This window comes from Doryrhamphus excisus, chromosome 18 (genome assembly GCF_030265055.1).
Source record: "Doryrhamphus excisus isolate RoL2022-K1 chromosome 18, RoL_Dexc_1.0, whole genome shotgun sequence".
NCBI lineage: Eukaryota > Metazoa > Chordata > Actinopteri > Syngnathiformes > Syngnathidae > Doryrhamphus > Doryrhamphus excisus.
Window position 1 is genome coordinate 4,373,595 of NC_080483.1, and position 15,250 is coordinate 4,388,844.

Here is a 15,250-nt window from a genome sequence, read left to right on the forward strand (position 1 = left end):
GACTCAAACTGGGCAAACACGGATGATTTTAGAGGTGCTGTTTTTAAAAGTACAAAGTGGACCAACAACACATGTAAGCATGGTGGCAGCATCACAGCCCGGGCTGCACGAGTGCTGTCGATGCTGCGGGATTAGTGGTTCATTAACTCATTGGCTACCAAAGACGTATTTGTAAAAAAAATTTCAACACGACCGCTCGCGCCCAAGGATGTACTATACATACAGCTTTTACATTTTTTGCATGAGAGGCACAAAGAGGTGATGATGCAACTCCACAATATAAAAGAGCACATTTGGTGCAGTTTTAAGCCAAAAAAACAGCCACAGGTTGCAGAAATGCATTTTATAAGAACTTGGCCTGCATCTTTTCCATTGAAATACATGCTCTACACCTACCAGGAAGTGGAAAAGCATCTTGCCAAGTTGCGTGAAGGAAGTTGTTCAGTTGCCATTGTTCATCCATCCATCCACTTTCTATGCCGCTTATTCTCACTAGAAATGGGGGGTATCCCAGCTGTCTTTGGGCGAGAGGCGGGGTACACCCTGGACTGGTGGCCAGCCAATCACAGGGCACATATAGACAAACAACCATTCACACTCACATTCATACCTATGGACAATTTGGAGTGGCCAATTAACCTAGCATGTTTTTGGAATGTGGGAGGAAACCGGAGTACCCGGAGAAAACCCACGCATGCACGGGGAGAACATGCAAACTCCACACAGAGATACCCAAGCGGAGAATCGAACGCAGGTTTTCCCGATCTCCTGACTATGTGGCCAACATGCTAACCGCTCATGAAAGATGAGAGTCTATTCTTTCTTTTGTGACATATCATATTTTTATAGCCCAAGAACACAATATTCTGTGTGCTTTGAGAAATCAGTCCAAATGCTGACAAATGTCCGGTACAGAGAGGGACTAGTGAAGAATGTCTGCGATCGAATGAGTCAAAGGGAAGATGAATTCCAGCACGGACTGTGACATTGTGCAGCTGAGCATGATCCCCGACCTTTATCTTCATGAGGTTAATGAGGAATGTCAATAGCAACAAAACTAGCAACTGTTTGTTGAAATGTGGGGGATGTACTGACTTTTTATGAGTTTTTTTTTTTTTAAGCTGCCACATATTCATTTCTTCACACACAGCTTCAATTTGTTTGTGTCAGCATCAAATACGACAGGAGCAGATGACTGAATTCCTGCTGGTTTTTGGTGTCAGCGCTATGGAAGAATAAGCATTTCTAGTTAGGAATGTGTGCCGGGACGCTGAGCTGCAGCGTTCTATTTCGCATGGAGGTCTTGTCTCCATGCATTAAACATGAGCCCTCAGCTCTGTTGCAGTGACACCCTGTTGCAATACACCATCTGTATTTATATGTGGACAAACTGGACAAAGCTATTCATCTTGAATACGCATTGTGATACCCTCCTCCTTTCCATTTAAGAACCTGCTGGACCTTCTGTTGCACATCATGGTTTTTTATGGGGCTGCTTGGAGTCGCCGGTGGTTTGTGCATTCGTTCAGACAGTCTCTGACAGGAAGAAGCAGGTAGCTCCAACCCTGAGGGGCCGGCTGGTGAGGTTTGATCTCATCATGGGGCTACATTTAATGATTCCTGACCAACCAGTAATTGGTTTGATCCTCTCAGGATCGTGCAAGAACTGGACTCAATTAGAGCCCTCCAAACCAAGAACAGTCCCCCTTACAGTGGCGGTAAAAAGTAGTAAATGCCCTACTGGTTTTGTAAGTTTAGCCCCTTCTAATCATATGAACAGTACAGAATTTTTATTGTGAGTTTATTGTAACAGGGAGCGAGACTAAATGTAAAAAAAACGAGAAGAGAAAAAAAATGTTGCAAATATCCCACCCAACCTCCAGTACCCCGTGGAACTCGGGGTTCCTGTTGCCACTGGGTGGCACTGTGAAAAATTCATGCTGACCACCAAAGTTTGTAGCCTCGTCTTGCACGCATCCTACGGCGTAGGCTAAATGCTTTGCTATTTGTCATTGTCCATCTGTCTGGTAACCGGGACTTTGATTTGGGCTCATTTGGTCAAAGTCCCGAGGAAGAGTTGGTCAAAATATGGGTTTGTGTTTGGGATGCTTGAAATACCAAATGTTTCACTGCGCCTGATGATGAAACGTTTTTACGGAAGTAAAGGCACCCAAAAACACACGGAATAATAATAAACATAGCAGTTCCAGTAGAGCAGTCGAGAACCTATGGCTTGGGAGCCATATTTGTTTCTTTTGATTTCTTAACACTAGAATAAAAAAAATAAATCACTGACATTTTGAAGTAAAATTGCAGTGTTAAAAAAAATGTATGATGCATGATGCATGCATGTGGATGGATAGTGCCAACGCCAACGGTCCTTCTGATATTATCCAGGTAATTGTCCAGAGTCAAAGCAAGTCAGCAGCAACTCTGTGCATGGAACAGACACAATTTTTATTTTTTTTGCAATAGTGAAGAACAAAAAGCCATTCAAAGATGGCGCATATGCCAAAACAATTCATGCTTGATGTGGCGAATGAACATTTTAACGACATTTTGGGTAAAGACAAGATAATTAATCGAATAAAAGACATGACTACTGTCAGACTGATTACAGTACAATAACCTCGCCATAAGAATACTGCACTTTGTAAAAAGTAAACAGGGGATCAAATACTTGTCCTTCACCGGACCAAGAGCTTATGATTGCTTTTTGTCAGATTCCTAAAATCTAATCTAATACTGCATGTACAACAGGCTTTTTCAGTTCATTCACGTACACGTTGGTGTCATCATGTATGCCGTGCATTTGCAGTTTATTAATGTTGTGACTGCACGTGGATCAGTTGGCTCTGCTGCCATATCAAAGTCTCCCTGGGTCGGCGTGTGCATGCATATTTGATTGAAATTTAGCTACAAAGTGGGGTTCCTACGGGTGCTTGAAAATCATTTGAATTTGCTCTAAAGTATCGGAAATGATAACAACTGACTTGTGTTTGCTTGTTCGATAGTGAAGCACAAAACCTGAACATACTATAAAACATGTTTTCCATGCATTTATTATGAAACCAATGTCATCATCACGATGTGATTGATGACCTCCTGCATGTACACGCCAGTGGAACCAATGGAAGCGTTCTATAACATACACCATTAGCCATGAAATACCTATTTCCGCTTGAGCAAAGACTCAATAGACGAAAGTCCATCACCCACAAGTGTCTCAAAAAGTCAAAAAAATACGACTCATCTTGTGTTTGTGGTAACGCCTTACCCCTTTTGAATCTTAAGTAAATAAATGTAATAACTTACTCATAAAATTGTAAAATAATTCCAGTAGTTTTTAAAAAATACAATTATTAATAAACCACCACTGTTTCAGGATTCAATAGAGCCTATTATTTGTTGAAAAATATAACTTTTTTTTTACCGAAATGAAGGAAAATACAAATATAAGGCTTTCGAAAGACGTTTTCAGTAAGTAGTATTCCACATTGGTCACTAGGTGTCGCCAATGTTACTGTAATGTTTGGTGAGACACACAAGCACCAAAATTGATTGGCGGAACAACAGGCTTTTATTGCAGTTTGAACAAACAGGAACAATAATCCCGAACACGGGCTACTCTTGTGGCTGTCACCTACACCGCCAAGCTAAAACTCAACTCTGAGTTTTAGCTCAAACTCAATTCCTGTCTGCAGTCCCTCCTCTTCTGAGCCCCACCCCACGCTCCCCACCCCTCCACAGCACTGGAATACATCTACAGCAACACACAGGAGTATGGGTCTGATTTGTATCTTAATGACTCTTTATAATAGGAGTGTAAAGGTGACTATGGGGGTGCTATATGTCATGTCTAGAGGGCTCTAATGTTAAAAACAGTATTTATAACGTCGTAAATGGGTGTTCTATGCTCTGACTACAAACACATCCATCCATCCATCTTCCATGCTGCTTACCTTCACTAGTGTCCCAGGTATGCAGGAGCTTATCCCAGCCCACTTTACGCGAGAGGCGTTGTACACCCTGGACTGGTCGCCAGTCAATCGCAGCACTACAAAAATGTTTCATCTAATTAATAAAGAATCCTAGTTTGCGGAAATTCACTTATGATGGTTGGGCCTGAACCAATTAACTGCGACAAACAAGGAATTACTGTAAATGCATTTGCGTAAATAATGTCATTTACTTTGTATAAACGGCATAGAAAATGGATGGATGTCATTTTCTAAACGGTACTGGTCTTGAATAGCCTACTATGCATGTTTCACTTCCCATCTACGTATTGTCTGAAGGAGACTCGAGTGTAATTCCTTCCCAATCAGTCCTATTTAGTCTCAACTTGGCCCCACGTGGCTTCGATCCTCCTGGACTCTCCCAGTTTGGCGGGCCTCCCGTCTTTAAGTCAAGGCTTTGTAAACATGGAGCAATGGTCCAAGAGCTGACACTGATACCCCCAAAGGTGTGCATCCAAGTGCGGCATGTATGTTTTTGTGTGTGAGCTAATGACTTGTAATTGCAAATGGTATAGTCCAAACTGCCATTGTGGAAATCGAAAGTCTAAATCTGAATGATACAGCAGGGGGTACTTTGGATTGGTTTTAGCATCTTTCAGGCACAACGTGTTGAAGTACTGCGCCTCCCGCATCCATGAATTTTTCTCCATGCGACCCTCGGTGGAAAAGGTTGAGACACCCTGTTTGGAGGTAAAAAAAAAAAGGACTTTGAGACAAAGAGAAAGAGGAGGGGAGTGGGTGGGCAACACCATGAAACCTAAGCCTTGTGGACCCCGTTCTCCCTTCCTACGGGCATTCTGTGGTGGGGCAAAAAGAAAAAAAAGCAGCGCAGCGTATATTTGAGGTGTTGGATCACATGACAGAGGCAGGGTTTGTGAATCAAAGCAGACGATGACTTCAGGAGAGAGCGAGGGAGGCGGAATGCAACAGGCTGAAGTCAGTCGTCACAGTCAGACAAACTTCACAACTTTTCAGTTCTCGCGCCGCTCGGTCCTCTTCTGACTTGTTAGAAGAAGAAAAAAAGACTGTGTTGTGCTGGGCTCCACTTTAGACATTGGGTAAGTTTGACTTGTGTGTCTTTAGCTGGATCTCAATCCTCCCTTGAGTGTGTATGAGCGGCGTGGAAGAGAAAGGCATGTCAGAGCATGAGTGAGACGTCCTTGTCTGCCTCTCCGTCTGTCTCTTTGTGTGTTGCCGAGTCCAGCCATTAGCTTTCCAGTGGAAAGCTTTAATTAAGAACGGCAACTTTTAAGGAGGGGAATGAAAGTTGCCCCCTGGGCCGCCCCTTGTCAACTCTTACTAGGGTGTCCTGTTTGGCTCGCGTGCTGGATACACACGTTTGTGTCCATGTCTTGGCTTCTCGGCTCTTCTTGGAACAACCCTAAGAGTTGACATAAGGGTTTGCATGCGGTCGTACTTCAGGTGAGATGACTGTCGGACTTGATGGATCTCCCCGTCAGCATCACAAATGGACCGAGGGGATCTGACTCAGGGCGTCACGGTCATCACAATTCGGTACCTCAGTTTTAAGTTCACGGTTGGCGATGACGATGTGAGACATTTAACAGCTTAGCTTTTTGCATGTTTTTTAAAAGAAACTTTTATGAAAGTAAAGTTTCTCACTGAAGTGTAGCATTCCTAAGCGAGGATTGGAACCCCCTTCCCCATGCTTCATACTGCTTTCTTTTACCCACTCGTCTTTGTCTCTGTTTACGTATTTCAGGCTCAAGCTTGTCCTTGGCACGACTGCTATCATTTAGGACTATTTCAATACAATGCTGTTCATTCGTTTTCTATCGCTTATCCTCACAAGGGTGCTGGAGCCTATCCCAGCTGTCTTCGGGCAAGAGGCGGGGTACACCCTGGACTGGTTGCCAGCCAATCACAGGGCACATATAGACAAACAACCATTCACACCACACACACATTCATCAATTAATCAATGATTAATCGATTAGTCAATTAACAAACTAGTGATAAATTGACAAACTATTTTGGTATTCGATTAATCTTTTTTTTATTTCTAAATGGAAATATTCTCTCATTTCATTTTAATTTCCATAATCTCACATGAAAACAGACCTACTTTTGTGTTTGAGGCAAAACAAGACATTCCCACCCAGCTTTGACTTGGGAAGAGGGTGATGGACATGACTGGGATATCGATTCAGTCGCCATTGTTTACTACTGCTACTACACAGGAAACTAAATAGCTAGTCAATGAGAGTGGTGGGGTCGCACGGTGGACGAGTGGTTAGCATGTAGGCCACACATTCAGGAGATCAGGAAGACCTGGGTTTGATTCAGATTCGGAGAACGGCACAGTTTGCATGTTCTGTCATTGGCCGGCTTGGAGAGTGGTGGTTGCTCACGCTCAGGAAAGCACTGCCCCCTGGTGTTGTGATAGAGAAGTCACGAGCTCAGCCCTCAGCCTCCCTTGAAAGTTCTCCCAAATCTTCAAAGACAAATCAAAATTCTTTGACGTATATTTGTTAAGTTTGTTTGTTTTCTAGTAACGCAATAATTACTTTCCCTGGTAGCTAATGGTGTACCATGTGGGAACACATTTGCATTCACTAATTCCGTTACTTGACAGAGTGTACCCCAAGACAGCTGGGATAAGCTCCAGCATACTTGTGGCCCTGGTAATGACAAACAATATAGAAAATGACTGGAATTTATGGCTGTAGTCAGGGGTAACTACACTGTGCATATGTAACAAGGGGTCTTTGTAATAACCTAATATATGGTTCGCTGATTGGTTGATTGATTATCTTTTTGTTGATTAAACATGAGAAAAAAAGTCATTCAAGACATCCTAAATGTTAAATAGCATAAATAATCTTGTAACTTTCTATATTTGTGTAATGTTCTGATGCGATCCATGTTACATTTTATTTGGGGAATGAGTCAATAAAAAAACAAAGCCCCCCCAGGCCGGATTTGGTATATCACCACACGATACACAGTTCGTTCTTTTATGTCAGCTGATCTGTGATCTGCTCGGTCTGAGAGGATTCTCATAAGTCTGGAAAGAAAAAGGCTCTTGTTGCTGAAGTTGCATCAGCGGGAAAACTCCAGCATTTGGACGCAACCATTTTCGTGTACAACCTTTGCTGTATTATTCAGGAACGACAACACACACACCCTCAGGACTCGGCTTTTCTCCTTTGTTCTCCAGCTCTTCCTGTCAGCTGATTTTGTGCGCAGTCGTATGAACCGAAACCCAAGACTTGCTCATCTTCAAGCAAGCAAATGTTCTCTGCAAAGTTACACAATTGTGCATGGAACGATTTAGAGAGACATTGTGAGAGTCATGCATGCCTAATTGGCTTCAGAGATTTGGAAGTCACTTGAATTGCTGCTTTTTTGTGCCTGCCAGTGCGTCCAAAGAAGCTCACAATGTGTGTTCAATTGTGGCCTGGGGATGTTCTGTACTCGGCGCTGGCTACACCACCTTTTAAACACTCTTCTAATCTCCTATCTGGAGCCTGTGTGTGTCTTTGTGGGGGGGGGGGGGGGGGGGGGGGGTAGACTCACTTTTCACTTCAATACAAAATGAAACGCTGCCTAATAAATGCCTCAATTAGTCCCGACCCATGGCCGGGCTGTGAGGCCTCCAGCGACAGGAGCTTGACCCCTGCTGTCGACCTGGAGACCTTGAGCAGCCTGCAGGCTCGACTCGGCATAATGACAACATTGTGTCTTTTATGGATCTGCATCATCCCCATTACCGCTGCTAAAACAGAATTTACACTGTGTAATTCTAAGATCCAAGAAGGCCTGTTTTTGTGGGGAACGCTTGATTTATGTCACATTCAGTACTTGAGAAACTCATTTATCAAAATCCTTGTGAGACTAACAGCTTGATTTCAAACCAAATCAAGTCAATTGTGCAAAATAAGTCTGACTGTTGGCTTTGGTTTTGTGCTGTATATGGAGGTGTATAAATATAACAATAACCATCTAACAACATGAACAACACAGAAAAATCCACACTCGTTGATCCAGTACCGATCCAGTACCGATCCACTACCGATACACCCTTGGGATTGATGCTAGTGATATTAGGATGGATCCGCCCGTGCAATAATAATGATAAGATCGGGTGATGTAGGGTGATGTTGTGATCTAGCATCTTTTGCTGCTTTTCCCCGAATAAACACTGCTGGCTCTTCTAGCTTTGGTTTGGGAGACGGCTTGGGTTTCCACTTTAAAAATAGTAACAAGGGAAACTGCAAAACCCATGCCGCACCAAACGTATCCATCGGAAGACAACATGCCAACAAACAACCATGTAGGATAGTATTCCGTATATTTGACCTTTGGGAGAAGGCATGAGAAATGACACAGCTACTCTCAACCAATAAGTGACCAGCGGTACCTGGTAGTACCTGCTTGTGCCAATAGCGACTACAGTAGAGGCTTGGAGTCAACATTTAGTTTACACGCATCTCTCTGGCTAATGATATTCTGTCGTGCCCCCTTGTAGCTTGAACGGGCGGCAAGTTGATTATTTTGCAACTGGGGGCTTGTGTAACACGGATGCCATGCATGCAGCCAATGCACAAAGACACCGATACTGAAAGCCCCCACCCCTGACACCTTACCCTGTGCCCCGTTCTATGGGAATATTGCATGATGTTATTTTCTACCTCCCGCTGCTCGTTTGCATCCAAGCATAATTGCTTGATTGATTGCGTTTTTTATTGTTCCCAGCTAATTGTCTTGTTTTTCTTCATGAGCTTGGTATGTGTTTCTCAGACTCTGTGGCTTACGCTACATATGAACTGTGTGGTTTAAAAAAAAAGCTTAAGAAGACCATGAAGCTTGCTTTACTTGTGGCTTCTCCCAGCTGTATGAAGTTAAATGAAGTTAAACACATATGTTGTATACGCAGAGAAAGGCTGCCAAGTTTGTATTGACCACGTTTACATGCATGGCTTTGCAATGATGTCAGTTTGGTGTGGATACCAAGTAAATACAGGGTCAGTACGCATGATGAAATGTTACAAGATCCTTTCATGATTTTGCCTGTAATTTGTTTATTATGATATATAGATCCATCCTCCCAGGCAAAGAATGCTAAATGCTAATAGGAAGTGTCTTATGTGCTGTGGGTAAAGTGTTTAATAGCTTCTCAAAAGCATAGGAAAAAATCCCTGACTGCTCCTGTAGGATTTGTTATTTATAAATAGGATAAAGGATATTATTGTAAAAAACCTGTACAATTTTACAATGCAGGATTTTTAACAAAAGAGCCCTCTATACATGAAATAACACCCCTACACTCTTTTACACACCTTTATTCTCGTCTTCCCTTGTATAGTAGACATAATTGGAGGAAAAAAGGGCATAAATACGACGTTATAGACTCACATTCAGTCATGTTGTTCTTGTTTGACCAGTGTGTTTGATACTACATATCATCACAAGACTTTCAATTCATTTCTGAATGCCTTATATTTGTATTTCAATTTGTTCAACTATTTTTATGCATGACATTTTTTAATTTAGGTAACATTTTCTTAAACATGCATACTTTTTGACTAATAATAGGCATTACAAAGCAGCAATAATTTATGAATTCATATATTTTAGAAAAACTGGTATGGAGTGAAGCCATGCAAGTCAAAGTGTTGCAGGTTTTTGTGTGCATGTAAACGTACTGAGTGACAAAGGATTTCAGAGGGAAAAACTCGAGCAGCATGACATTTAAGACAAATGAAGCAAATAAATGGAATGAAATCAAGCATGAAGTCAATAGGAAGCACAGACCGGAGGTTTTCCAACCAGAACCAGAACCATGGATAAGTGTTGAGTTCAGGCCATCTTTCTCACGCTGGACTGAAGACACTTTTCGGGACCGAGGCACATCATCCTGGAATCCATCCGATATGCTAACATTAATGCTAATAACCACATGATCAAACAAAACAAAGGCCCCCATTGTACGGTGGCTCTGCTTTGTAACCTTGACTGGAGGAGCATTGAGTCTGAGTTCCGCCATTAACACCATTTCACTCCTTGGGCATAAGTCACATGAAATTGGTTTATTGTCGTCACTGATGTCATGCGATGAGGCAATAAAAGCGTGCATTGAATGGAGGTTTTCAGAGTTATAGGGTATGCTTGATCCTAAAACCATAGCACAGTATATCGTGGATGCTTGTGACGTCACTGCATCTGTAAAAGTCAACAAGGCCTCAGAAGAGATCTGGATGAACATCATAACAACAGTCAAATATGGTGGTGGCAGTGTGATGGTCTGGGTTGTTTTGGATCATTGTCCTACTGCAGAACCCGAGTTGGTTTCGGTTTGAGACCAGAATTCATGATTCTAGAGGAATTTTGGCCCACTCATGGATGAGATCTTTACAAGGATCTTCTATACTGGTTAGACAAAATGGAAATTCTCTGCTTGTAATCTTTCCATTATGGAGGTATACCTTTGGGCCCTGCGATTGGCTGGCGGTCAGTCCAGGGTGTGCCCCACCTCTCACAAAAAGACAGCTAGGATAGGCTCCAGCAAACATGTGACACAAGATGCATTTTTTTTTTCATGAAACTTGATATTATTAAAGGAGAAAAAAATCCAAACCCACCGTGATTGCCCCTTAAAGCTAATAACTGGTTGGGCCGCCCTTAGCAGCTACAACTGCAATCAAGCGTTTGCGCTAACTTGCAATGCGTCTCTTACAGCGCTGTGGAGGAATTTTGGCCCACTCATCTTGTTGGAGGCTTTTCCAGCATGAAGCCTTTTTAAGGTCATGCCGCAGCATCTGAATAGGATTCAGGTCAGGACTTGGACTAGGCCACTCCAAAGTCTTCATTTGGTTCTTCTTCAGCCATTTAGAGGTGGACTTGCTGGTGTGTTTTCATCATTGTCCTGCTGCACAACCCAAGTTGGTTTCGGTTTGAGACCAGAAGTCATGATTCTGTTTATCACAGTCTTCCAGGTCCTGAAGCAGCAAAACAACCCAGACCATCACACTGCCACCACCATATTTTACTGTGGTATGATGTTATTTTTCTGAAAAGTTGCTTTTACACCAGATGTAATGGGACACAGACCTTCCAAAATGTTCAACTTTTGTCTCGACAAACCAGTATTCTCCACAAGGTCTTGGAGATCATCAAAATCTGGCAAAATTGAGACAAACATTATTGTTCTTTTTGTTCAGCAGAGTTTATGGTCTTGGAACTCCAATGGTGTCCTTCCAATGGTGGAGTCATGAACACTGACCTTAACTGAGACAAGTGAGGCCTGCAGTTCTTCTGATGTTGCTGTAGGGCCTTTTGTGACCTCTTGCATGAGTCGCCGCTGGGCTCTTGGGGTCATTTTGGTTGGGAAGGTTCACCTCTGTTCCATGTTTTTGCCATTTGTGAATAACGGCTCTCACTGTGGTTTGCTGGAGTCCCAAAGCTTTAGAAATGGATTTATAGTCTTTTCCAGATTGATCGATTTCAAGTAATCTCAGTTAATGCTAAATGTCCGTTTGGATTTGTATTCTCCCTTAATAATAATAATGGATGTAAAACGATGAAAATTGCAACTGAGCTGACTTCCGCTTCTTGTTTCTATGTATTAGTATGCCAATCGGCTACTCACAGGACATTTTGTGTAAAAAATACAAAACACATAGTTGCCCAGTAGAGACCCGCGCCATATTGTACGAAATGGGGCAAAATATTGGTGGAAACTATCAGCATTCAAAACACGCTAACCGAGGTTCCACTGCGTACGTATTTGCCACTGTCATTTTGGGGGAAAAAACGTCCAGTAAAAATGTTAAAACTTAGCATTCTATAGCACAAGATTGCTGGTAATAGTGTTTGTGTAGTCGTACTCTACAGTGTGGCAGCTAATCATCCCTGACAAGGAAGCGGCAGGCTTGACAGCTAAGTGAGGACTCCTCCCTGCGTTTAAGCGCCAAGACGCTGAACTTCAAATTGCCCCAAGTGTGTGCAGAAAATCCTGTTTGGTCAAATGAGCATGCCAGACAAATGCAACGTCTTTGACTTCCAGAGGGTGTGTGTGTTTCTGTCTTCCAACGGTAAGAGTGCGGCTTTTCAGACCCAATTGTGTTTGTGGTGTTTATTTTTAATGACCGTGAAACTGTGCGAGTGGACACATGTTGCCAGTGTGACTCTCAGTAATGACCGTGTGTGTTGTTTCATAACTGTAACCTCAAGTTGATTTGGAAAAACTATAAAATCCAGTCCCATTTACAAAGCATAACTGGATCCAGATGACTCGCCTAACAAACCCTCGGAACATGTGATTGAAAAAGTTTGTCATTGGGACTGTTTAGATGTGGGAATCGGTAAAAATAAGCAGGACTGATGCTAACATATGTAGCAACTTGTTGGAAAAGACAGAGCCATGGAAAGCCCCATTTATCCTTTTTACACCAAAGCTGTTTTTAATCCCCATTGTCTGGGAAAAGGCAGCACCAGTGTGTGTGTGCGTGCGTGAGCACGTGTGTGTGTGTGTGTGTCAGCGGCACCAGGACCAGGTGACCCAGTCTGACCTGGCCCAGCCTGTGCTCATAAAAGCAGCATTGAGGCCCGGAGGCCCGGAGACACAGCACCACTTTTGTTGCCCTGCCCAAGGTGTATTTCCCCCTGGGGGCGGGGTGAGGGGGCGGAGGGTGTTACTCATTAGAGAGAAAGGAACCATTCCTCGGCTGGGCTGCATGTTATTTCATAGTTTATTAGCAGGAATAAAAGCATTGCTTTATTTTTATGTTTGCTTGCTGTAACGACGCTGTCTGCTTTCTTGTGTGCCCCCATGCTGCTTTTACCGCAGGCCCGTCTCTCTCGGATTAATCCACTTTCCAGTGCCTCTAATTAGCACGGGCCAACCAGATGCTTGGAACTCCTTCCTGTGTTCCTCATGTGCTCCTTTTTTAGCTTTCAACACTTGCTTTTTTTCCTCCATGGCAAACCTTTTCATACATCTGGCTTTCATACGTGCGCTCTTTGTTCAAGTGTGAGCCCAAGGCGACATCTGTGGAGGGCTTCTCCATTCCAGATTTACTGTGCTATCATCACGGCTCGCCGCGTACCTCGGTTTTAAGGTCAGCGTTGGGCTTATTTGGGGTACAGTAAGGTAGCCAAATGCATACTGTCAAATACAACGTTCTGATATAGCTCGTTTTAAAAAAGAAGACAGTTTGAAATAATATATCATAGTTTTGAAACAACTTTTGAGGGTAAGCTGTTGGCTTAACAGTCGGGAGGTTGATGGTTTAAATCTCTGTTTGGGTATCTCAGTGTGGCATTGGCATGTTCTCCCAGAAATCCCATATGGGGTTTCTTGGGGTATTCCAGCTTCCTCCCACAGTCCAAAAACAAGCATGCATGGAGATGTTATATCAGGGGTGTCCAAAGCCCAAATGCGGACCACCCTCCATTTTTAACTGGCTCGTATACAAGTCCAAAAACTATAATGGACGTATACTTAACTTAGTTTAAACCAGGGGTCTCAAACACGCGGCCCGCGGGCCAAATGTGGCCCGCAGGACACTAGTTTGAGGCCCCTGCCTTGATATGAAAGTTTAATGTTAGTGCGGCCCGCGCAAGTTTGATATGGATGCTGTATGGTATCATGTACCCAGAAAAAATCATTACGTTTGATTAATGTTCATTTTAAATAACTGTTAATAGTTAACCTCCCTATCCATGTGGAAGTGGTAAGTTTTTGGCTATTTAAGTTAAAAGGAAATAACTTGAAGGCTACCGTTTAGGTCGCTAGCTCTCTAGTTTGCGAGTTAGCATGTGTCTCAAGACCCTGCAGTTGCGCAATATGTTGTAAATAAAAAGAGTATAAATGTGACTATAGTCGTGTTTTGTCATGTCTACAGGGCTCTAATAATGCTTTGTTCATTTTAATCTGAAAAAAATAATTTGTCTACCCACCAACTATATGTGGTTTCTTAAGTTTTTATTATTTGCCGTTTTATTATTATTATTATATTTATTTATTACTGATGGATTGATTTTCTTTATTCTTGGTTTGTTTATTTATTTTTCATCTTATTTTGTGCAGAAAAATAAAAATTAAGATATTTGAGAACAGTGGAATGTTTTATCAGAGCTTTTATTGTAGAAAATCAAAACCAAAGCAAAGTTTATTCATTTTTCTGTTTTTAATAAATGCATTTTTGGGTTTTTTTTTGGAAACCCTAGCTCCAGTGGCCCCCAAGTAAATTGAGTTTGAGACCCCTGGTTTAAACAGTAGGTGGAGCTACTGTCTGTGAGAAAGAGATCACAGAATAAAATTGTTTAGGTTCAACACAAATGGCAGAACCAAAGAGACGCAAGTAGAAATCAGGGACAGACATTACATCGGAAGATGAGACATGATTCAAGTGTCCTGAGTCTGGACCAAGAAGTTCACACGACAGTTGAAATCAGATTTTTTTTTTATATCAGTGTGAACATTACAATTCTGACTTTGTCAAATGCAAGCCATGCCTTGTTCATACGTAGATGTAAATGTGATATGTACCCAATGCTAGAGCAACGGTTAGGTCACGTATATCTCACCTTCCGGTCATGGAAAGTCGTGTAACTCACAGATGTAGGCAAACCTTTTTCTTGTCATCCGAAATTCATTTTTAAAATTTGTCAGTGTTAATATCCGACATCCACCCACACGCTCCACGGAACAGACGTCACTGCAAGTTCCGCATGTAGCCAAAATGTTCTTAATCGCTATTGCAAAATAATTTGGTCAAGCAAATGTTGGCTCTGCTTGCATGCACTCCTTGACGTTGCCTCAAACACACCAAGGAGAGCACAAATTGGGGCACGTTTACTTCCGTAAGCACACAGCAACGCGTGCAACATCATGTTTTGTGCACATGTGCATCACTTCCCTACTCTGCGGTAGTTGTTGCTGTAGTAGTACTGTTAGCATAGTAGTAGTAGCAGCAACACTGGCATGGTACAACACTAACAAGCTGCACGCTTTGAGGAACAAAAGCAACACATGTCCACATGCAAACCATTCAATAACATAGTTCTTATTTATCATTTAGACCAGGGGTGGTCAAAGTGCGATCTGCGTGCCATCGGCGGTCTACTTTTCAGGAAGCGGCCTTCTGTGGCAAAAGTTTGGACACCCCTGCTCTAAAGTGTTTGTATATACGACACATTTGACACATTCTCCGAACCTGCTGACTAAAACCTGACAAGGGAGTCCAAATGTAAAGTTGAGGTCC

At 42.5% G+C, this 15,250-nt stretch overlaps 1 protein-coding gene across 1 annotated transcript in view; it reads left to right on the forward strand.

Moving 5' to 3' along the window:
* The first annotated feature begins 4,932 nt into the window (after positions 1-4,932).
* LOC131105952 (retinoic acid receptor gamma-A-like) overlaps positions 4,933-15,250 on the forward strand; it is a 45,276-nt gene continuing 34,958 nt past the window's right edge. Inside the window, exon 1 of the mRNA XM_058054517.1 lies at positions 4,933-5,077. The gene's annotated coding sequence lies outside the window, so the exon portion shown is untranslated. The remainder of the gene's footprint in view (positions 5,078-15,250) is intronic.